The sequence below is a fragment of the Neomonachus schauinslandi genome, chromosome 3 (assembly GCF_002201575.2).
Source record: "Neomonachus schauinslandi chromosome 3, ASM220157v2, whole genome shotgun sequence".
Lineage (NCBI taxonomy): Eukaryota > Metazoa > Chordata > Mammalia > Carnivora > Phocidae > Neomonachus > Neomonachus schauinslandi.
Genome location: NC_058405.1, coordinates 185,414,614 through 185,438,443, shown reverse-complemented (window position 1 = coordinate 185,438,443; position 23,830 = coordinate 185,414,614). Strand labels below are relative to the sequence as shown.

Sequence of the window (23,830 nt, the reverse complement as noted above, 5' to 3'; positions counted from 1 at the left end):
GAAGAGTGACTTCTGTCATGGCTCTCTGAGAAGGGGATCTTTAGTCAACAGTGAGATGGGAGAGACAAATGTGGGAAGCTACCAAGACTCCATAGTATCTCTGAGGGTCTTCCTCTTTCTGTGAACTGGCACCTACTTCTCCTTGAGCCTGAGCAAGAAGTGTGAATGGGTAGAGTGAGGTGGCTTCCATGGACGAGGCTTCCCAGAAAGTTTTCTGACGTGAGGAGCAAGTGCCTTTGGTAAATTACTCTCCGAAGGTAAGTTCTTGCTTTTGCCTCCCTCTTCCTCAGTGGCTAATGGGAACCTGTCCTTCAAGGATGTACGTGAGGATGACTTACTGCTCCTTCTCCTATCTCGCCAAAGTGGGGGTTTGCCAAAGAATAAGCCATCTGACTTGTTGTGACAAAGGGGAGAGGACCCAAGAATAAGTTTTACCAAAAAATACTTTGGGCCATACAGTTAGCCATAATACAACTATACTTGGAAATGTACCTGATCAGGTTGTTTCCATGGAATAATTGTATATTTCACCCAAGCTCACAGAATCAGTATGCCCTCTTTCCCCTTATCTTCACATACTACCCCTACGCATATCTCCCTCTTAATCTGTGAAGTGCGGGGACATTCTCGTTTTGCTTTAGAGCTTCCCAAATAATATGCCCTACCCAGGCACCAATCCAGCCACATAAATACCTGCGGTTTGGGCAGTCTGTCCACAGTTCTTCACACCTCCTGCCTTCCCTCCCCAGGCACTGGCCTGGGGCTTGGGGTGCTTGGCAGGAGGCACCTGCCCTCCCCCACACAGGCTCTCTAGCTGGTGCCCTCTGCTGCCTCTGGACTCTTCCCAAGTTCTCCCTCCATGTCCTCAGTACAAGCGGTAGCACCGCTTCCATGCCCCGGTCTCCTCCGGATGCATCAGTACTCATGATGGGAAGAATCCTGGTACCCGCCACAATTAGACTGGTTTGGTTTGTACAAACTTCTTTCCTTGGGTCGCTCCTCTGCTTAAAGTGTCCCCAAAGCCCTCAGAGGCTGCCAAGCTGGCTCTGGTGCTGGCTTGCAAAGCTCTTGGGGCCTTCCCTCCTCTGTCCCCTTACTCCTAATAACCCTCAGCAGCCCACTCTGACCCCTCACGGCGATCAGCTCACCCCTGCAATAGCTCGATCCTAGGACAGTATCCATTCTAAGATGCCCCATCAATTCAACAATAGCTTTTTAGGGAAACAAAAACCCCGACCACATTAAATATATACATTGATTTTAATGTATTTCAGGATTTGAGAAATGTCAAAATGTTAAAAAGAGAGACAGACAGACTCCTAAATGGTAAATGAATATACAGATAACCAAACTGTGGTACATCTATACAAGGGAATACTAATTAGCAACAAAAAGGAACTAATTGCTCCTACATGTTAACAACTTGAAATCTCAAAGTTTCTACGCTAAGTTAAAAACACCCTTCTCATGAGCTTATATAATGTATAATTCCATTTCTATGGCAGTCTCAAAAAGACAAAATTCTATGACAGCAGATCAGTGGTTGCCAGGACTGAGGGTGCTTGTTGTGGGAGAACAGAGCTTTCCTGTATCTTGACTCTCATGGTGGTTACATGAATCTATACATGTCTTAAAATTCATATAACTGTACAAGGTCAACTTCACTGTTCATTAATTTAAAAATTAAAATTTTTAAAAAGATTTTATTTGAGAGAGAGAGAGAATATGCAAGCAGGGAGAGGGGCAGAGAGGCAGAGGGGTACAGGGGGAGGGAGAGGGAAAGGGAAAGGGAGAGAATCCCAAGCCGACTCTATACTGAGTGACATGGGGCTTGATCTCATAACCCCAAGATCATGACCTGAGCCAAAACCGGGAGTTGGACACTTAACCAACTGAGCCACCCAGGTGCTGCTAAAAATAAACAATTTTAAATATGATTTTTGAATCAAGGGAAGTAAAAGATATGCATTCATTGTTAATAGAGTTGATGAATAGGTGTTGCAATTACTAAAATTTCCCTCTATGCTTTTCCATATTATTCAAAATTTTCACTATAACTATTACTTTCATAAGTGGAAAAAAATCAGCACTGCAGATAATCTCCCCCAAACAAAAAATAATTGTCCATCACATACATAATATTGCTTATAAAGACGTTTGGCAACTTTGTAGACTCGTACTGCAGAATACAGTGAATAGCTTTAAAGTGATGAGTCATGTAAAACTATAAACTCACTGGTGTACGAAGAGAAGAGGGCGAGGAAAGTTGGGCGCGACTCAGGTGGAAGACACAAGAACATTTATAGAGTGCAGTCCTAGGAAGAGTGGCTTCTCAGGCCATCCAGTCTTCTCACTAAACAACTGAAGAAGAGGTGCTGACAGTGGGGGGAACATAAATGTGGAGGTCTCGGGATATAAAGAAATAATTTCTGTTCCACCATCTAAAAGAAGACGTAAATATGGCACAGTGCCAGATGAAAAGAAAAACACCACATGTTCCCTGGAAAGTAAGCTCCCTGAAGGCTGTGTTGCAGTGTTATGAACAGAGGCTGCAACTCCCAAGTGTTTGCTGAATGAATGCACGCACGCTGACAGCAAGAGACAGGGAAGTGAAATTAATCCTGACACCAAAGTAATGGGCTCTGAATTGGTGAGGACCTTGAACTTGATTCACAAGGCAAGGAAGGAACTGACTGCTTGTTCCTTTTTGTAGCCTCCATAAAAGCTGGCAAAATGCTTTATATATTCACTGAGTGCTCAATAAATACTTGTTGAACTGAAAATAAAATGTCAGACTTGGAGGCGGGAATGTTTTGATCCTCCTTCCTTAGTGACATCATAAGAAGCTGAAAGAATGTCCCTTTAGTCAAAAATCAAAAAGAATACTGTTAGCTTGGTAGGGGCCACAGTTGACTGGTTTACTTAGATTGCTGAAAAGGAAGTTATGTTTTCTTAACATTAAATGTCTCTGGGTGCTTTGGCTTTTATTTCAATGAATGAATGACGCCCACTAAAGCATTACAGTGTCCAATTAGTGCAGACATACATGACAGACTAAAACTTCAGGGCTTCAGTTTTAAGTTGTAAATTTCTTTAAGAGGAGCCACTGTTTCTGAGAAAAATCTTAGACTAGTCTGAACACTCAACCCAACTCTCTACTACTTTTTTTTTTTTTTTAATCTGCTCTGAAACCAGAAACATAAAAGTCTAAATTAAAACAACTCTGAGGAACAGTAATCAGGAAGCCTTGCTGGAAAGATATATCATCCAAACACTATCCTTGATCATGGGACAGCAAACTATAGCCACAGACCAAAAAGGGCCTGCCACCTGTTTTTGAATGACCTGTGGGATAAGAATGGCTTTTGCATTTCTAAATGGTTGGGAAAAACCAAAAGAAGAATATTATTTCATGACATGGGAAAATTATATGAAATTCAAATCTCAGTATCCATAAATGAACATAGCCATGCTTTTTGGCTATAATGGCAGAGCTGAGTAGTCATGACTCAGACTGTCTACTTAATATTATCTGTCTGGCCCTTAACAGAAAGTTTGCTGACCCCTGTTTTAGATCAATGATCCCCAGTGCACCAAGTTTTTTGTTTTTTTTTTTTTGTTTTTTTTAAAGGTCTGATGATTAAATCAGTTTGGGAAATGCTGGGCCATAAGGGACTTCTAAGAGCCTTCAATGAGCTGTTGCTTTGCAATTCTTGCCATACCTATTTGATCTGGGTTGTTTTTTTTTGTTTTTTGTTTTTGTGGCAAGAGCATCTCCCAGATGCAACAGGTTCCTCAGGAGACTACCCTTTGAGAAGTGATGAACTGGACCCTGCACAGGCCTCCAGTGGAGTTCTTATCCCAGATGGAGTCTTGCCACGAAGCCTACCTCAAGGATCATGGCAAGAAGTCAACAGAATGGCTATGCTGTCCACTGCAGGGAAGCTGATGAGGGCTCTGTTCCAACCACTCACTCGGGGCCCCTTTGATGAGTGCTTCTGGGGGGAAGTTTATAAAGGGCAAGGACCCACTCCTACCCTCTTGAGTTAATGGTTTGTTTGTATCTTTTACGCTTCCCTCTTTGCTTTGGCTCCTAGGAACTCAGTAAACTATTGAGACTTGCCTCAAAAGGATCTTATTTGTCATCTGAACTCTGTGAACTCACCTTTGTCCTGGCTGTGACTAATTATCCCACTTATTTTTCCTCTTCCCTTATATCCTAATTTTAAAAAACTAACTGCATTATATGTATACCTGCTAGGTACCTTAAATACTTTTTTTTTTTTAAAGCAGGGTGTAAGTATGTACATGCATAGATTAAGGGGTTACAACATTTCAGAATCACATTGAAGGGGATGCTGGAAGAAAAGAAGACCTTCAGTATGGGCTACTAAAAGAACTAACTTCTAGACAGAGTAAAACTTGGAGAACTCCCAACAAGTATTTGTACTGTAGCAGTGCCCTCCAAACTCGCTCGCTCACTATGGAAAATTGGGAGAAGCAAGGGAACAGTGAGTGACCCTGACAAACCCCAGTCCTCAGCGCTGAGAGCCAGTGATTTAATCTGTTGTCATCACCACAATTATGAACCGGCCACGATGTGGTGCATGAGGGCTCCTTCTGGGCATGGGCCACAGCGGCCGGGAGCAGCCGGCCTCAGCTCTCGGGAGCCCAGCCCCACGGGGGTGGGGCTCTGTGCAGCTGTTACACTCTGTTAACATGCTGGGGATTTTACTGGCTCCTTTTCTGGAAGGCTCTGGTCTCACAACCTGCAGGGAGCAGCCTGGCCTGCCAGCTTTTAGAACCCGTGAGACCAAATATTTAAAGAGTTCCGCAACAATGGTTAGAAAGAAGCTAACCCTGACCCACAGGAAATCAAGTGCCAGGTGGGGGAGGGAAAGAATGAGACTCCAGTTCATGAGGCTGCAGAATTCCAATTCAGTGCAACGTTATGTAACCAAAATTTCTGAAGGCACGTGACTGAAGGGCTTAGTAGAACTTTTTAAAGTGACAGAAAACGGGACGCCTGGGTGGCTCAGTCGGTTAAGCGTCTGCCTTCGGCTCGGGTCATGATCCCAGGGTCCTGGGATTGAGTCCCGCATCGGGCTCCCTGCTCCGCGGGGAGCCTGCTTCTCCCTCTGCCTCTGTCTCTCTCTCTGTCTCTCATGAATAAATAAATAAAATCTTTAAAAATAAATAAATAAATAAAGTGACAGAAAACTTCTAAGACTGTCCTCCTCAAAGCCACTGGTCCCGGAAAAGAAGACAGGAAAAATAACTCAAAGCTTTCTCTAATCCCTTGAGACCTTGCCAAGAATCCCAGGGAATAAAACCATAGAAAGAATTTCTGTTCCTCTGTCACTCTTCCTCTGACCCTGCGTCCTCTCCTTCCTCAAGGCACCAGCACCTCCGCCTCCTTGCAGCTGGAGGCAGCTGGGTAGTCTCCACGGCAACACTGCCTCCCCACTTTGTCACTACAGTCACCTCTCTGGAGTTTGGCCACGGCCCCTACCCCTCACAGAAACTGCTCTCCCTGTGGGGCGCCTGGGTGGCTCAGTCGGTTACACTTCTGACTCCTGATCTTAGCCCAGGTCTTCATCTCTGGGTCCAGAGTTCAAGCCGTGCGCTGGGCTCCATGCTGGGCATGGAGCCTACTTAAAAAGAGAGAAAAAAGAAATTGCTCTCCCTAAGGTCACAGGTGCTGCCAGATTAATCTGGTCAAAAACCTTTATCCACTCCTTACTGAGTAAAATAGAAATGCAGCTTAGAATTCAAAGCCTTTCATGATACGGCCCCAACCTGGATTTTTCCAGCTAGTCTGCTTAGTCCCAACGTGTACCTTTTGTGCCAAACTTTCCTCTGTACCCTCTGGTCTCTGAAACATTGTGCTGTTCCTGACATGTGGACGTTCACTCAGCCAATCTCCAATGTCTAAGACCGACCTAGCTTTTAAAAGACTGGCTACACGAAGCCATCTTTTTTCCAGGGAACTTTCTGTGGTTCCACCGAGTGGAGAGCGCTTCTCGTCCACTGTCCCGCCCATGCCTGCAGCCTGCCCCTCTCCGGTGGTGCTGGTCATTTTCACCAGCATGCTGGCGGGGATTTAGGGATATGTGTTCTCACTGTGACAGGGCTGGGTGCTCCTCAAGGTCTGGCTCTGTGTCTCCTCCAGCACGTGGAAGGCACACACGGAAGGAATAGCTGATGGATAAGTGAATGAGCAAACGACCAAAGGGCTCTCGTTAGCACTTTTCCATTCAACTTTGCCGCTGCGTCTTGGGAAATACATTTAGGATTAGAACTCATGACCTCCTGGCGTGCAAGCCTGTGGTCACACCACAGTGTTACTGTTTCCAAGGGCGTCCTTTTCTGTCTTCATCCCATCTTCTTTTCTCATAAAACAGTGTTTTACAAACTGTGGTTGAGGGACCATCTCCAGACTAACAAAATTTATAGAGGCGCTCCTCTCCTCTGTCCATGACTCTCAGTTTGTCTCCTTGATAGCAAGCAATTCTGCTGCGAAGGATCTAGGTCAGTGATGGTGAATGGGTGAAAAGGAACGGAAACAATTTAAGAACTAACCTTAAGAGGTTAAAGAATACAATTTTCACACAAACACTTTCTTTGATGAGATGGTATCGGAGTTTATACAGAAACCAGAAAATGGGGGCGGCCTGGGTGGCTCAGTTGGTTAAGCATCTGCCTTCGGCTCAGGTCATGATCCCGGGGTCCTGGGATCGAGCCCCGTATCAGGCTACCTGTTCAGTGGGAAGCCTGCTTCTCCCTCTCCCTCTCCCCCTGCTTGTGTTCCCTCTCTTGCTGTGTCTCTTTCTGTCAAATAAATAAATAAAATCTTAAAAAAAAAAAAAAGAAACCAGAAAATGTTAGGTAAACTACAGCAGGAAAATCAACTAAATAGCCGGGGCGCTCATCCACGGGCTACCATGTAGAGAGCCCAGCCAGATGGGTGCTGGACAGTCCAGTTGAGTCAGATGCTGAATTTGTCTGAGCTTCCATTTCTATTTGACTTTTCTCAGGCAAAGGGAGCTGGGAGCATTGTCCAAACTGAGGGCCACCCCCCGTGGTATAGCAGAGCTGGACCTTTTATTTTTTTCTGATGGCAGCTGTGGAAATGTTAATACTCTTTCACTCAGCCCTCCTGCCACAACAGATGCTACAAGGTCTGACACAAATCCCAGATTTTTCAGAACAGAAAAAGACTAAGGTCTATTTAAAGCAGAAAGAGACCTTGGTCCATCTGTCCCTCTCTCCCCCACCAGTGATGAAGTGACACATCGGAGGCCACAGAGTGAGCTGAAGAAACAGAGCACTGGCCCGGGCAGGCTCTTTTTTACATGACCCTGGGTTTGTAATATAGGGCCCACAGAAGTTCAACCTCAAGCGTCAGCAAAATTCTAGACCAAGTGAATGTAGTTGTTGGGTTACTTTCTAAAGGACACAGATAGGATGAGACTGAATTAGAACCAACTGAAATGGTCTTCCCTGTTACATTCACTCACTCACTGAACCTCCCATCAATCTTTGCCACTTTTTGTACTTCAACAAACAACACTCGGGAGTGGAGGCCGTGGGACAAGGCTGGCCAGAACTGTGGGAGCCAGGGCCTATGGCATCGGCCAGGAAAGCCATGGTTTCAACTCAAAGAATGTGCTACAATTCCCCTCAATTTTCATTTTGAAAAACGTTAAACTTTTAGGAAAGTCGGAAGAACATTGTAGAACATTTAGGATGAACATCCATATACTTCTCATCAAGATTCATCAAATGTCAACACTTTGCCCATATTCGCTTTATCTCTCTCCTCTCTCTAACCCTCCCCTTTCATATATCTAGATCTTTTTTTTTTTTTTTTACATCTGAACTTTTTAAACTTACGTTGCAGAGATGATACTTCACCCCTCCATACTTTAGCATGCATTTTCTAAGAATAAGGCCATTCTTCTACAGAACCACAGTACTGTTACCATAGACAAGGAGACTAACAATTCCCTACATCCGACTTACAGATCATATTTAAATGTTGAACTTCAACTGTCCCTCAAAAGTTTCTTTAGCTCTTTGTTTTCCTCCTGATCTAGGATCTAATCAAGGTTTACACACAGTATTTGGTAGTTATGTCTCTTTAGTCTGTTTAATGTAAAACAATCCATCCTTTTTTCTTTTAAACATAACATTGCTTTTTGAAGAGTCCAGGCCAGATGCCTTGTAGTATGTCTTATGTTCTGGATTTATCAGCTTGTTTCCTCATGGAAGGTAGAAGAAAGGAAGGGACAGAAGGAAATCAAATGTGGCAAAATTAATCTTCTCTGAATTTCCCAAATGGAAAGTTAGGTTTTAAGTCTCGAGTAGATTCAGAGTGAACATTCTAGGTTGAATACTTCACAGGTGATAGTGTGTACTCACATTGCACTCCTTCAGAAGGCACAAACTGTCAGGCTATGGGATTTGATTACCTGGTTAAGATGCTAATAGCCAGTTTTTCTATCGTAAGGTTACCTTTTACTCTCTGTATTTAATGAATAATCTGTGGAATAAGACTTTTAGATAATGTGAATATCTTGTTCTCAAAGAAACCTTCAAGCAATGATTTTAGCATCCACTGGTGATTTTTGCCTGAATTGATATAACTCTGCAAGTTATAAAATGGTGCTTTTCAGATCCTATAATAAATACATTTACTAGTGGGCTCTCTTCTGTCAAGAGCTTTTCCTGTTTGTTTTAAAATGTTTGTTTTATTTTAAATATCATTACAGATTCACTGATTTTTTTTTTTTTTTTTTTAAAGAGAGGGAGAGAGCTGGGCGGGGGGTGGGGAGAGCAAAAGGAGAGGGAGAGAGAGAATCTTAAGCAGGCTCCATGCCCAGCACGGGGCCCGACGCCTGGCTCGATCTCACAACCCTGAGATCATGATCTGAACCAAAACGAAGAGTCGAACGCTTAACCAAATGAGCCACCCAGGCGCCCCCAGATTCACTGATTTTTTTTTTAATTCAATGTATTATAATCTATTAAAATTACTGTTCTTTCTGATACTCAAATTGTACCAAATTAGGCTGTGGGAGCTCTTTCAAGTGATCTCCTGTGTCCTTGTGGTGTGTCTTCCTTAATAAATCTTTGAGCACTTCTATGCCTTTTGGCATAGGAAATGTTTCAGGCTCACTTTATACATTACCTGCCCCAGACTAATAATCACCCACTTCCCTAAGGAGCCCTGATTCCCACTGGCAGGGAATAAATGATATTTAAAAACCAGTATAGGGCACTAGATTGCTGTGCTCATTATTACTGGGGTATCATGGCTTCTAGTCCCTTTTAGTGAGGAGAATTAGAAAATACTGAGTTAAATCATTGAAACTGTTGATATTTGACTACTTGTGGCCTAAAAATTGTCAATTTCATGTAGTTCAACCTAAAATACTGCTTAAAAATCATGAGTTCATACTGACACTCCGAATGACCAACTGATACGTTATATTACAGAGTTCTTCTCATCTTCTCCTATTCCATATTTGTATCTTCATTCTCCCAGTGAGAACCTTGGCACCCAATGGCCTCAATATTCTGAACAGTTTCAGAATTATAATCCCAATACCACTAGCAACAAAGAACCTATTAAGATTTCTTTGGAGTTTTATCCTTAGAATATGGTCACTAAAAGTATACAGTTAGAGCGCTCAAAAGTACAGTGCTGAAATTATTTGAATTAATTCTTTTTTCTGTATGTGGTGATGCTATGCATTTGATAAACATTGGGACCACCAGTTTTTGTTTTATGTCAGTTTTAGAGATTTTGCTTTCACCTCCTTTTAGATTTGATTTCATTTTATCGTTGAACATTTAAAACATTTAAAAATGGTTCAAAGTTCAAGTGTACTCACAGAAGTCTTACCCTCAGCTCTACCTTCCTGCCTTGTTCCTGCCTATCCCCTAGAGATAACTATTTTCTTTTTTTTTTTTTTAAGATTTTATTTATTTATTTGACAGAGAGAGACACAGCGAGAGAGGGAGCACAAGCAGGGGGGAGTGGGAGAGGGAGAAGCAGACTCCCTGCCGAGCGGGGAGCCCGACGCGGGGCTCAATCCCAGAACCCTGGGATCATGACCCGAGCCGAAGGCAGACGCTTAAGGACTGAGCCACCCAGGTGCCCCGAGATTAACTATTTTCATCATATTCTGGTGTATCCTGTGTTTCAGCTTTTCTTTTTGATATTCTTTTTTCTTTTTTTTAATTGAAGATTTTTATTTATTTATTTGAGGGAGAGCATGAGAGGGCACAGGCAGGGGGGAGGGGCAGAGGGAGAGGGAGAAGCCGACTCCCATCCAAGGACCCCAGGATCATGACCTGAGCAGAAGGCAGACGCTTAACCAACTGAGCCACCCAGGTGCCCCTGATATTCTTTTTTCTTTTCTTCTTTCTTACACAGTCAAATACTACAAACTCTTTTGCAACTTGCTTTTTTCACTTAACAATAAATCTTGGAAATTATTTCATATCAGTTCAGAGACTAGATTCATAGAATCATCACAATTGGAAGTTCTTTAGAAGTCACCCCAGTCCATATTTTATCCCCCAAATGATTCCAGACTGAAGTCAATCAGACAGATCAACTCACATCTTGAATACTGGGAATAGGGGTGGGTAGTAAAGTTCATTGCCTCCTTAGGCCAGCCATTCAATTTACAGAGCTCTATCAGAAAGTAACTTCGTATGCTGAATTGACAACTGATTTTGAAAAACTTCATAATTTAGCTATTTACAGCCCCAAAGAATTAAAGCTGGCTCCCTCTTTCACCACGTAGCCCTTCAAATGTGACTTTTCTCAAGAAAAAGGCCCACATCTTTCTTGTTCCAAATGATTTATAATTGTGTATAACTGTAGTTTTTTTCATAATAATTTTCACTTATTTTGTGTCAAGAACAAATCTAAGTTGTAAGAACCAACGGAACATCAATATCAAAAAGGTATCAGAGGTCAAGAGAAAGAGGGCCAAAATTCCTTCACTCAATATTTACTGGGCATCTACTGTTCTAGGTGTTTGAGACGCATTTGAGAACAAAGATGCCTACCCACTGATATTCTAGTGGTGGAGGAGACAGAACATAAACAGTATTGTAATTAAGTGCTGTGGAGTTAAGAAAAAAAAAAAAGGAAGAAAAAATAGAACAGAGCTTGCAGCGGTGGGGGCGGTGGCGGGGGGGCAGGTTGTAAGTGCTGATTACAATTAGGATAGCCAGGGTAGTCACAAATGAGATGATGACATCTGAAGATGACCTGAAGAGTAAGGGAAGCAAGGTGTGGGTTACACCAGGGAAGAAAGACTAGGACAAAAGGAAGAGCTTGTGCAAGGGCCCAGAATTCATCAAATTAGTTTACCTGAAGGCAATGAACAATTGGGCACAACTCAACTGAGAGAGTTTGTAGGTACAGCAAAGATGGCTTGGCCTCTGCGTTCTTTTACTTTCTGTCCAAGAAGTCTTAAATCTAGGCCTGCAGGGGTTCAGAATGCAGCTCTGCATGCCTAAGGGAGCAACGAGAGCAGCAGAGTCCACTGGGCCCAGAAAGTCTCTATATCCAAAGCTCTCTCTCTGAACAGCTCTCTTTCTTCTTTTACCTCTGTGAGTACAGTTTCCTATAATTGAGATTTAAAATATCAGAGTGGGGTTAAAACAGGGAATACTGATTGATACATATTAAGTTTCAAAATCAGACAAAATGAAGTAGCAATAAACTTCCAGGAAATGCTCCCACATAGGAATCAAATATCGAAGTCCCTAAATATAGAGTGTTAAAAATTTAAGCATAAAAGTTCTATACAATGTACAAAATCTTCAGAGTGTATAAACATACTAGAGCTCTTCAATATATGGGAAATCTGGCTCTCACTGAAAACACTTTTATTCTCTACCTCCTAGAAATCACCTCTTAAGAGAACAGAATTATAATAATGGTGAGTATTATTTTTGCTCTCATTTTGTGCATGGGGAAACTGAGGCTCAGAGAGATTAAGTAACTTATATAAGGTCATGGAGCTGCAGAGCTTTGATTTAATGGGACAGGAATTTAAAAGAGACAGTGTCAAAAGAAGTGAAGTAGACTGAGAAGTTTCATTTCAATGGAAATTGACATCTTTTCTAGTTATCCTTAGTTCCATACTTTATCTTAAGATTTAAACTCCCCAGAAGTATTTTGGCTGAAGTAATAAATACCCCAAATTTCTTTCAGGAAAAGTTTCTCTCTGTTGACTAAGTTGACAATGACTTCATTTTTAGGTACCAAATCCAAATCTGACCATTTTTCACCCTTAACCTGAAAATTCACATATGGAGTTCTGATACCAAGTTTATTCAAAGTAGATTATCCTTGGGGTGTCTGCCTTGGCTCAGGAGCTCAGGTTGTGATCCTGGGGTCCTGGGATTGAGCCCCCAGGCGGGCTCCCTGCTCAGTGAGGAGTCTGCCTCTTCCTCTCCCTCTGTCCCTCCCCCTGCTTGTGCTCTTTCTCTCTCAAATAAAAAAATCTTAAAAAAAAAAAAAAGTAGATTATCCTTAGTATGTTAGAAAAAGCCATGTCCCAAGTACTTTCTTTTGGAAAGGGCATACAAAAATAGGAAGAAATAGCCAAAGAAAGAATATGCATAGATATATTTTCACTCAAATAGACTACACTTTTAAATTTGCTTTACAATTTCCAGAAGAGACATAATATGTAAAAATAAAACAGAAATTGTAACCAAATTTTCATATGACTTTATCAGAGACTTAAACACAATGGGGTAAAGGCCAGTGTTTAATGGATTTAAATTCTACTGGACAGAATTAAGAATAGTCACAAAGTCAAGGAATTAACTATGTCTAGACATCTCTCCTAGATTTCTATTTGAGGAACAGTATTTTTTTTCTCATCCTTTGAATTCCCAAGCTAGGAATTCAGAACCTGCTGTTGAAAGGATCATCATCCTTAATTCTCAATCCATTTATCAGGCTAAAATGCAAATGTAAGTGGTGAATACATTTCAACAGCCCTGGAGCTCCAAAGAGCCTTCTCAGGGAACATGCTGAGCTAACTGGGGAAGGGTTAAGCCACCCCTATTTTTCAGATCTGAAAACAGTTGTTCTGATATGAGAAGAATCATTACAATGGTGCCAGCTCCCTTCTATAAAAGCGATACACATTTTTTGCACAACTGTATGATTGTTATGGCAACCATAAACATGGAACTATCATTCTTCAAATTACACACTACCCATACCAGATTACCTACGTAGGTCTGTTCTTCTACATTAGCCAGAATTTCTTTTCAAAAAATGCTATGTCTGTCCTATAGATGTTTAGGAGCAAGATAAAGTGGCCTCTTTCAAAGGGAGATTCCACAACAATGAATCTTTCAAAGGCCTAGCTCTTCAAGGATTCTAGGGCCTTCCCTGTCAAGTCTTTGAATCCAATGGTCCCTGGGAGGCCTCAAAATATTTTCCCTGGGAGGCAGGAGAGCTGCCTGGAAAATGTATTCCCCAAATGATTGTTTTTTATTAAGAGGAAGATTAAAGCACCATGAATGGGCCTTAATAGACCTTGCACAGTTCGGTAAAATACTGAGAACATTTACTAGAGTCTCGGGTTAGTGAGCTGAGAGACTTATTTAAGAGATACATACGAGCATTTCTGAAAATACAACATGAATACTTCAGACAAAAATGCCAAAATAAATTTCAGCTCTATTTTAGGATGATCAGGGATTCTCTTAGTACTTTAGCTAACACCAGTAGAACTTTGTAACTTTTAACAGCAAAAAAGTATGAATTCTTTCTTCTCATTAATGGGGGAAGTCAAGACTGGTCTTGTATGTCTTTTAAATATTCATTTTGGGCCAAAATTCTGTTTTTTTTTTTTAAAAGGTGATGCAAAAAAAAAAAAAAAAAAAAAAAAAAAAAAAAAAAAAGCAGGCTAGTAATAACTTCCTGGCTGATTTTAATATTAAATACTTAGATTCTGAAGCAAAAACCTGTTCATAATTACTGTGTGCTCCAGTTTCCAAATAAGACCCTGAAATTCATTTAGTTTTCCTTTCTCAAAAATCGAACAAAATTAATTAAATTAAATTTTAAAAATTAACCCAAAAAGCACACAGGGTTTCGAGGGGGGCAGGGCAAGTCAAGCTCTAAAGGCAGCACTTCTAGTTGCCGAAAGCGCTCCTTGCCAGCAGCATGGAATGAAGGGCACGGTGCTACTTCTCAATTCCCATCCCATCTACAGGACAGGAGGGGCCCCCCCATCCAGTCTGCACCTCTTTCTTCGCTTCTGGGGATCAGGTCTCCAGCACACTCCCTCCGTCTCAGCCCAATCCCCACCACCCAGTCCCTACCATGCCTGGGACTGGTCCTGAATTCATAATCCCAACCTCTTTTCCTACTGAAGCAGCTCTCCCTAACTGGACTCCAGTCTCCTCTCTCCTCTTCTGCCTTTCGGATTCTTTAGCATTTGGCTGCCAGGATGAAGTTCCTAATACTTAGCATTAGATTATGCTCCTTTCTCAAAAACCTTCACTGGCTTTCAGCCGTGCTGACACTACACTCCTCAACTTGGCATTCAATATCCTCCATGATCTGGCTTAAAACTACTTTTCCATTCTCACTTAAGATGACTTAACTTCATCAACATGGGGCCTTAGTAAACCAGTTCTGCTAAACACCCCTCATTAGTGATTTATGTAGACTCGTCATCTCTTCTTCCAGACTATTCTCTTTGAAGGAAAGGACTGTTTCGATTACATATTTTTCAAATCCAGCAGTATCTATTTCAGGGTCTTGCAAAGAGTAGCAATAGTAAATATTGACTGCATTGAATCTTCAATTGCGCCCCTTCAACTCCAACCCCTGAAAAGCTGGCTACAGCTGTTGAAGCGCCATGAAGGGTTTTCACCCACTTGTCCCTTTACCAGAAGCACCAACATACCTGTGAGACTAGAATACACTTCAGGTAATGCCTTGGGACCTCCACCCATGGCCTAGGCATATGGCCCTAGAGAATTTTCTAGGTTTAGAACCAAAGTCCTTTGGATTATGAATATGTTGATAGGCAAGGGTAGATGAGAAGAGGACAGTAAAATTGGGTAAGGAAGAACAGAATTTAAGAGCAGAAGGTACTATGAAATTTTAAACATCTTTTTGGTAAGGCCATGTGCCTTAATCCTCATCAGAAAGGAAGAAGAGGCACTATTTTATAAAGCATAAAGTAGGCTAGAGCCTGTGCTAAGTATTAAACATGTTATTACACCTCATCTCTGCCACAACCTCATGAGAAAGTCAGTACCTGTACACTCCTTTTAACTTGTAAAGGAAAGTAAGGCTCAGAGGAGTTAAGTAATTCATCCAAAAATACATACCTAGTAAGTGTCAGAGTGAAGTGATGTTTCAAGCCAAATTTGTCTCTAAAACCTATGTTCTTGTATTTCACCCCTGTGATATCAGGGACATTTAAAATTTTTAAACTCTGGGATAGAAGAATGAGGGACACCATGCATAAATGTGGGAGGGAACACAGTTGTGGTAGACTGTTATCTGTCCTGCTCTCCCTCTCCCAAACCAGCATGTAACCCAAACCAGGACAAACTGACCCCACCCTAGAATCTGGAATCGGGACAGAGAAAGGGAGAAGGAGAGAAGGAGGAAGGTGTGTGAGGAGAGAAGGGGGAGAGAGAAATCAGGCTCCTGGGTGACTGGTGATTGGAAGGTAGCAGCTATCCACTGAGGAGCAGGAAGCAAAAGAGGCTAGTCTGAGGGAGGGGAAGCAGGAAGCGGATGTGTAGAAGCAGCAGAGGCGAAGATGAAGAGAGAAGCCTTTCTGGGTTTCCTGCCTTACTTCATTCAATCCCTGGTTCCCTGCCCTTGGATTCTGGGAGTCACCACAAGATCCTTAAAACAAATTCCCCTTTCTGCTTAAGCAAGCTCCAGTGGTTTCTGTTATTTGGGACCAAAAAAGTCTTAATTAATGCAACAGCTGTGGAAAGTTTCCTAGAATGGCTAACTTGTCATGGCTTTCTCTAATGCTTTCTCACTAACAAGCCATGACAGGCTGTTACAGTTGGTGCTTCCATACCACTCACTCCTGGGGGGCGCTGCGAGCATCCACAGGTGTGGGGAGGCAGAGAGGGCATGGCAGAACATGGATATCAAGTTTCTATTTCAAAAACAAATCAGGGGTGCCTGGGTGGCTCAATTGTTAAGCTTCTGCCTTCGGCTCAGGTCATGATCCCAGGGTCCTGGGATCGAGCCCCACACTGGGCTCCCTGCTCTGCGGGAGGCCTGCTTCTCCCTCTCCCACTCCCCCTGCTTGTGTTCCCTCTCTTGCTGTGTCTTTCTCTGTCAAATAAATAAATAAAATCTTAAACAAAAAACAAATCAACTTAAATGTACAATGCTATCACATTTTTTGGCTGGTAGGGATTTGAAGAAGGCTCTGACTTCTTTTTTCTCAATATAGGGAAGGAAAAGGGTGCAGTGTTCTTGATTGATGTGGTGTTTTGGGTTGACTTTTTTGTTTACTGTTTATCAAGAGTGTAGACCTATGAGGATGGTGGGTAAGAGCTTCCTAGACTGGGGACCTGAATTCAAGTCCCAGCTCAGCCGCTCTCAGCCTTGTGACCTTGAGCAAGTGACTACACTTGCCTGAGCCCCAGTTTCTTCATCTGTAAAATAGGGATAATTACTTCAATAATTAAACAAGGTAATCTACAAAAGCATAAAATAATTAAATGATAATACATATTAAAAGGAATAAAAGAAACATTCAATAAGTTATGTGTATTGGTATATGTATACTTGCCACATTAAACAACAAAGCAAAATGAAAACTTCAAACTTTTCCTGTGTTCATTTTCCTTATCCTGGATATTTTGGGCTGAACATTAATGAAGATGATCTACTACTAGGAAAACTGATCTTTCTTTTGGTGTGTCCTCTGTTGTGTATCAAGCCCCATGACAGAGAAGACAGGGGAGGGACGCTCAGTGAGTGCCCGCCATGTGCCCGGCATGGTCTCAGGTCTGCCTGACCGTCGAGATTGTGCTAGTGATTTAATATTTTCAAAGTAAATCTATTTCAAAAAGACGATTAAATATGACTATAGAAAAGGGTAATTGAACACACATTTAAAGCATTATTATGCTTGTGGGAACACTCCTATCCTAGGAATTCTAATTCCATCTGTAAGACCACAGAAGTACTGTTTAAACAATCACAATGTGAAACTCTCGATTCTCCCATATACAAACGGTGTAATTCCACTAAGTCACCTCTCGGGCACAAAGACTGTAGGGAAATTTGACCTTCGCACCCTGACAGTAAATACAGTGTAGCAAGACCAATTTCTTCACACACATAACAGGACTTCCATGCACATCAGTGTCCTGTCAAAGTTACAAAGGGATGCCGTACACTTATCACATCATGCTGCAACTGCTGAAAAGGGTTTTGGAATTCTATAACCACTTTCTAAGCCAATTCATGAGCTTCACAAGAAAATCAGTTTCACTACTTTATAATTATACTTAATTTTTTTTTTGAAGTTGCGTTATCCAGCTTGATCACCCCCCTGATTTACTACTCTTGGCTCTAAACTGCCTTGGCTGTTTCCAAAAATCAAATCCACTCTCAAAAGATGAAGATCTGCCATTGTTGAAAATGTGCCTCAGGCTCTGAAGGCAATTTCCGAAGAGGAGTCCAAAAATGTGTATGTCCTCCCCTGGCTTCTGCCCCCACCGCCTGCCAGCAAGCTCAAATCCTCCTCCACCATCTTAAAGACATCTTCGGGACCCTGCTTCGGTCAAGCTCCCTCTCACCTCTTCTATGCCACGAACTCCTTGAAACAGATGTTTATACTTCGTGTCCCCACTTTTTCACCTCCCTTCCTCTCCTCAGCCGGCCACAGTCTACTCGGGCTCATCACTCACTGCAACAACGTATAAGATACACAGGAGACAAAGAGAAGAACCTGATGGCTAAATGTGGTGATTTCTGTCTCAGCTTTGCCCTGGCCGACCGCGCACCACAGCAGAGCACTGGGCAGCTCACCCTTGCTTGGAACTTGTCATCAACCCGGTCTTTGCCTTTTCTTTAACTCTTCGAATATCCTTCCTGCACCTCCAACCCCACCTCTTCCTAAGAAGCTTCCATCCTTTAAACACTGGAGCTCTTCTCAGTCCATCACTGGTCCCCTTTCTTGTTCAGGCGCATGCTCCTAGCGGGCATATCCATTCCCTTGGGGGGCTCTATTACTTTTATGCGCTGAAATAGGTATCTGCAGCGCAGACTTCTTTCCCGAGTGCCAGGCCTCTTTTTCTTTCTGCCCCTTGGACATCGCTTTTTGGAATCCTAGGCACTTAATATCCAAATTTTACTCATCTTTCCCCATCCAAGCATTCTGTTCTTGTCCCCTATTTCACAGTGTCAGATTTTCCTGACTTTCACTTTGGCTTAAAGGATGGATACTGACACAGTTCAAAGGTCATACAGGCATATCCTCCTAGTGAGAGGTCTTCCCGAGAATGTCAGAAGCAGTGTTAGTTGCTTCTTCTTCTTTTTCAGTAATAATAAGACAAACGCCTATGGAAATCCTATTCATCCTTCAAGGCCAAGTTAAAAGATTACCTGGCTTTAAAGCTTCTTCATGCAAAATTACTTAGTTTTTCAGGTGTGTTCACCTGGTGCCTATTTTTTTTATTTGAACCTTTTATTTTGAGATAATTGTCGATGAACATACAGTGGTAAGATATAACAGAGAGATGCTATTACCTTTTACCCAATTTCCAGCGGCAAAATCTTACAAAATTATAATACAATATTAAAACCAGGATCTTGACGTTGATACAATGCACTGATCTTTAGATTTCCCATTCTCACTGTGCTCATTAAGTTCCACCTGTGTAGGTTCATGTAAGCACCACCTCAAACAAGAGACTGAACGCTACCATCTTCTTAAGGTGCCCTCAAGTTGTCTTTTAATAATCATCATCCTCAATTTCCCCCCTGCCCTACCTCCCTCAATCACTGCAACTACAAATCTATTCTCCAGTTCCAAAACGTGTCTTTTCTAAAATGTTACATAACATAATCATACAGATGTAACCTTTCAGGTTGGCTCTTTTTCACTCAGCATAATTTCCTGAAGACTCATGTAAGCTGTTGCATATGTCACTAGTTCATTCCTTTTTATTGCTGAGTACCAGTCCATGATATGGATGTACCCATGGTTTGTCTGACCATGTACCTGTGGAAGGATATCCGGTTGTTTCCAGTTTGGGGCTGTTATGAATAAAGCCGCTATGAAAATGTGTGTGCAAGTTTCTGTGTGAACCATAAGTTTTTATTTCTCTGGGAAAAATGCCCAGGAATGCAATTACCAGGTTGCATGGTGGTTGTGTTTAGTTTTTTAAAGAAACTGTCAAAGTGTTTGCAGAGTAGCCGTGCCATTTTACATTTCCACCTGCAGTGTGAGAAGGATCTGCTTTCCCTGTGTCCTCACCAGCATTTGGTACTGCTTGAGCTTTTCACCAACTTTGCTTTTTCCTTTTATTTTAGTCATTCTGACAGGCGTGTACTGGGATTTCACTGTGGACTTAACCTGCATTTTCTAATGGCTAATCATGTTAAACATCTTTTTATCTTTTTGTTTGCCATCTGTATATCCTCTTCAAGAACATGTCATGTGTCCATTTTCTAACTGTACTGCTTTTATATTATTGAGCTTTAAGGGTTCTTTACGTATTACAGATACCAGTCCTTTGTGGGATATGTGGTTTGCAAATATTTTCTCCCAGGCGAGCTTGTCTTTTTATCCTCTTAACAGGGTCTTTCACGGACAAAAGGTTTTAAGGTGAATTTATCCATCCTTCCTTACATGGGCTGTGCTTTTTGAACTCTTTTACCTAGCCTATATCACGTAAGTATTTTATGTTCTTTTATTTTATTTATTTATTTATTTAATTTGAGAGAGAACAGAACTAGCGGTGGGGAGGGGCAGAGGGAAAGAGAGAGAAACAGACTCCCCACTGAGCAGGGAGACCCATGCAGGGCTCAATCCCAGGACCCTGGGATCATGACCTGAGCCAAAGGCAGATGCTTAACCAACTGAGCCACCCAGGTGCCCCTTTTATGCTCTTTTCTATATAAGTTTTACAGTTCTACATTTTATATTTAAGTTCATGATCCATTTTGACTTAATTTTTGCATGGGCATGAGGTTTAGATCAAGGTTCCTTTATTTGCCCATGTACCCCCAATTCCTCCAACACCATTTGTTGAAAAGGCTATTCTTCCTCCACTGAATTACTTTTGCTCCTTGTCAAGTATTAATTTGGCATATTTGTGTGGCTCTAATTCTGGGTTTTCTATTGTTTCATTAGTCTATGTGCCTATCCCTTCTAGTTTTTTGTAGATACTCTTTATCAAGTTGATATTCTTCTCTTTTCCTAGCCTGCTGAAGAGTTTTTAGTATATATGTGTGTTGGACTTTTTCCAGATGCCTCTTCTGTAATAAATGATAGGATATGATTTATTTTTTATTCTGTTGATATGACAGATTACATGTATTGATTTTTCTAATAGTTTTATTGAGATATAATTCACATACTATAAAATCTACCCTTTTAAAATGTACAACTCAATCTCTGTGCAGTTGGCAGTACAAACTAGGTTTATCCAAAGTGTAATTACTGCTAGCTGAAAAATAATTTTTTTGAATGTATGAATCAGAGGTTTTCAGTATCTATAAAGAGTTGTGTAATCTTTTCCATGACCTAATTCTATCTTCATCACCCAAAACAGAAGCTCCATACCCATTAAGAGTCATTGCATGTTCCCCCTTCCCTGTAGCCCCTAGCAAACACTAACTGACTTTCTTATCATATACTACATGGCCTTTTACGTCTGGCTTCTTTCATCTGGCATAACGTTTCCAAGGTTCATCCATGCTGTGGCATGTATCATTACTTTATTCCCTTTTATGGCTAAATAATATTCCACTGTATGGATATACCACATATTGTTTATCTGTTTATCAGTTGATGGACATTTGGATTGTTCCCATTTTTTGGCAATTATAAATAATGTAGCTATAAACTTTTGTGTACAAATTTTTGTGTGGATATGTTTTCAATTCTCTAGGAGTCAAATTCCTGGGTCATATACTCTGCATTTAACGCTTTAAGAAAACTTCCAAAATGTTTTCCAAAGTGGCTTTGTTGTGTGGTGCACACACATTTAAGATCGCTATGTCTTCTTGGTGGAATGATCCTTTTAACATTATGTCCCTCTTTCTCTCTAGTAATTTTCTTTGCCCTGAAGTCTATTTTATCTGATAATAATATCATCACTGTTGCTTATTTATTTTTTATTTTATTTATTTTTTTTTTAAAGATTTTATTTATTTATTTGACAGAGAGAAACACAGCGAGAGAGGGAACACAAGCAGGGGGAGCGGGAGAGGGAGAAGCAGGCTTCCCGCCGAGCAGGGAGCCCAATGCGGGGCTCGATCCCAGGACCCTGGGATCGTGACCTGAGCCGAAGGCAGGCGCTTAACGACTGAGCCACCCAGGTGCCCCCATCCTTTTGCTTTAAACCCACCTGTGTCACTGTATTCAAAATGAGTTTGTTTTAAAATCTAATTACTGGATCATGCTTTTTATCTATCCCCCAATCTCTGCCTTTAAATTGGTGTATTTAGGCAATTTACATTAAGGGCAATTATTAATATATTAGTTAGGGGTTAAGCTGCCATTTTTATACTTTGTTTTCTGTTTGTTTCCTTTCTTTCTCATTACAATGTTTCCTGTAGGTTGAATGAACATTTATTTTTTTGATTTTATCTTGATTGTTTATAAAGTTACCACTTTGTGTAGTTTTCTTAGTGGTTGCTCTAGGTACCACCCTATACGTAATTTATACAGTCTACTATCAACTTTTTACTACTTCAAGTGAGGTATAGAAACCTCAGTTCCGGGATGCCTGAGTGGCTCAGTTGGTTAAGCAGCTGCCTTCGGCCCAGGTCATGATCCCAGGGTCCTGGGATCGAGTCCCACATCAGGCTCCTTGCTCGGCAGGGAACCTGCTTCTCCCTCTCCGTCTGCTTGTGCTCTGTCAAATAAATAAAATGTTTAAAAAAAAAAAAAAAAAAGAAACCTCAGTTCCACTTAGGTTCCTTTACCCTCTCTACATTCTCAGTATTTTTCCACATACACTGATCACCACATTGTTACAACTTTGGTTTCAACCACCAAATATGATTTAAGAAACTCACAAGTATAGTTCATGATATTTGCTCCCAGTTGTACCCATTCTCATATTCTTCTTTCCATTCTGAAATTCCATGCCATCTTATGTTATCATTTTTTTTCTGTTTAGAGAACTTTCTTTAGTCATGCTTTCAGGGTATGTTGGCTAGAAGCAAATTCTCTTAGCTTTCCTTTGTCTGAGAATGTTATTTCCTCTTCATTTCCAAAGGATATGTTTGCTGGAAACAGAATTAATGGTTGACATTACTTTTCTTTCAGTACTTGAAAAATCTGCCACTTTCTCCTGGCCTCCATGGTTTCAAGTGAGAAACGATTATCATTTGAGTTGGTGTTTTCCTAAAAGTAATGCATCATTTCACTCTGCTTCAAAGTTTTCTTTCTTTGCATTTAGTTTTTAGGAGTTTAAATGTGTCTTGGCTTCGGTTCCTTTGGGTTTGTGCTATTTGGGGTTGTGATACTGTGATTTTATATATAAAATAATATACATATAGAAATGCATAAATAATTTATAATTTATAATAAGAAATACGTATTTGGTCTTCATCCCTGTTTCTGATATAATGCTCCTAAAACTCTTGGAATTTCCTAAATGATTAAGAGCAATACGGTGTTTTTTGATATTCATGACAAATCCCTTTCAATCACACCTGAGTCTATGCTAATGAGATAACTTTTAGAAAGCATTTAAGTATGGGGGCTGGTTGTCAGAGGAATCAACCACAGGATCAAAGGGCTGGAACTTTCAGCCCCACTCCCCAACCTCAGAGAAGGGGAGAGAGAAGCTAGAGACTGAGTTCATTCACCAATGGCCAATGATTTAATCAATCATGACTATGTATGAAGCCTCCATAAAAACCCAAAAGGATAGGGTTAGAGAGTTTCCAGGTTGGTGTACTTGTGGAGGTCCTGGGAAGGTGGCATGTCCAGAGAGAGCCTGGAAGCTCCATGCCACATTTCCACATACCTTGCCCCATGTATTTCTTTCATCTAGATGTGCCTGAGTTCTATTCTTTTACAAGAAACCAGTAATCTAGTAAATAAGCTGTTTTCCTGAGTTCTGTGAACTACACTTTTCAAATTAATCAAACCTGAGGAGGGGGGACTAGGAATACTCAATTTATAGCCTGTTGGCCAGAGCACAAGTAACGACCTGGACTTGTGACTGGCATCTGAAGTTGGAGGGGACAGTCTTGTGGGACTGAGACCTTAACCTATGGGATCTGACAATACTTCTAGGTTGATAGTGTCAGAACTGAGTTCCACTGTAGGACACCCAGCTGATGTTCAGAACTGCTTAAGGTGTTGAAAACCCACACATCTGGTATCAGAAGTGAAGTAGTTCTTTTTTTTTTTTTTTTAAAGATTTTATTTATTTATTTGAGACAGAGAGAATGAGAGAGAGAGAGCACATGAGAGGGGGGAGGGTCAGAGGCAGAAGCAGGCTCCCTGCCGAGCAGGGAGCCCGATGCAGGACTCGATCCAGGGACTCCAGGATCATGACCTGAGCCGAAGGCAGTCGCTTAACCAAC

The 23,830-nt window shown here is 41.4% G+C and overlaps 1 protein-coding gene across 1 annotated transcript in view; it reads right to left on the bottom strand.

Moving 5' to 3' along the window:
- The window catches only part of DIS3L2 (DIS3 like 3'-5' exoribonuclease 2), a 349,227-nt gene that overhangs the window by 132,935 nt on the left and 192,462 nt on the right, over positions 1–23,830 (bottom strand). The window lies entirely within an intron of this gene.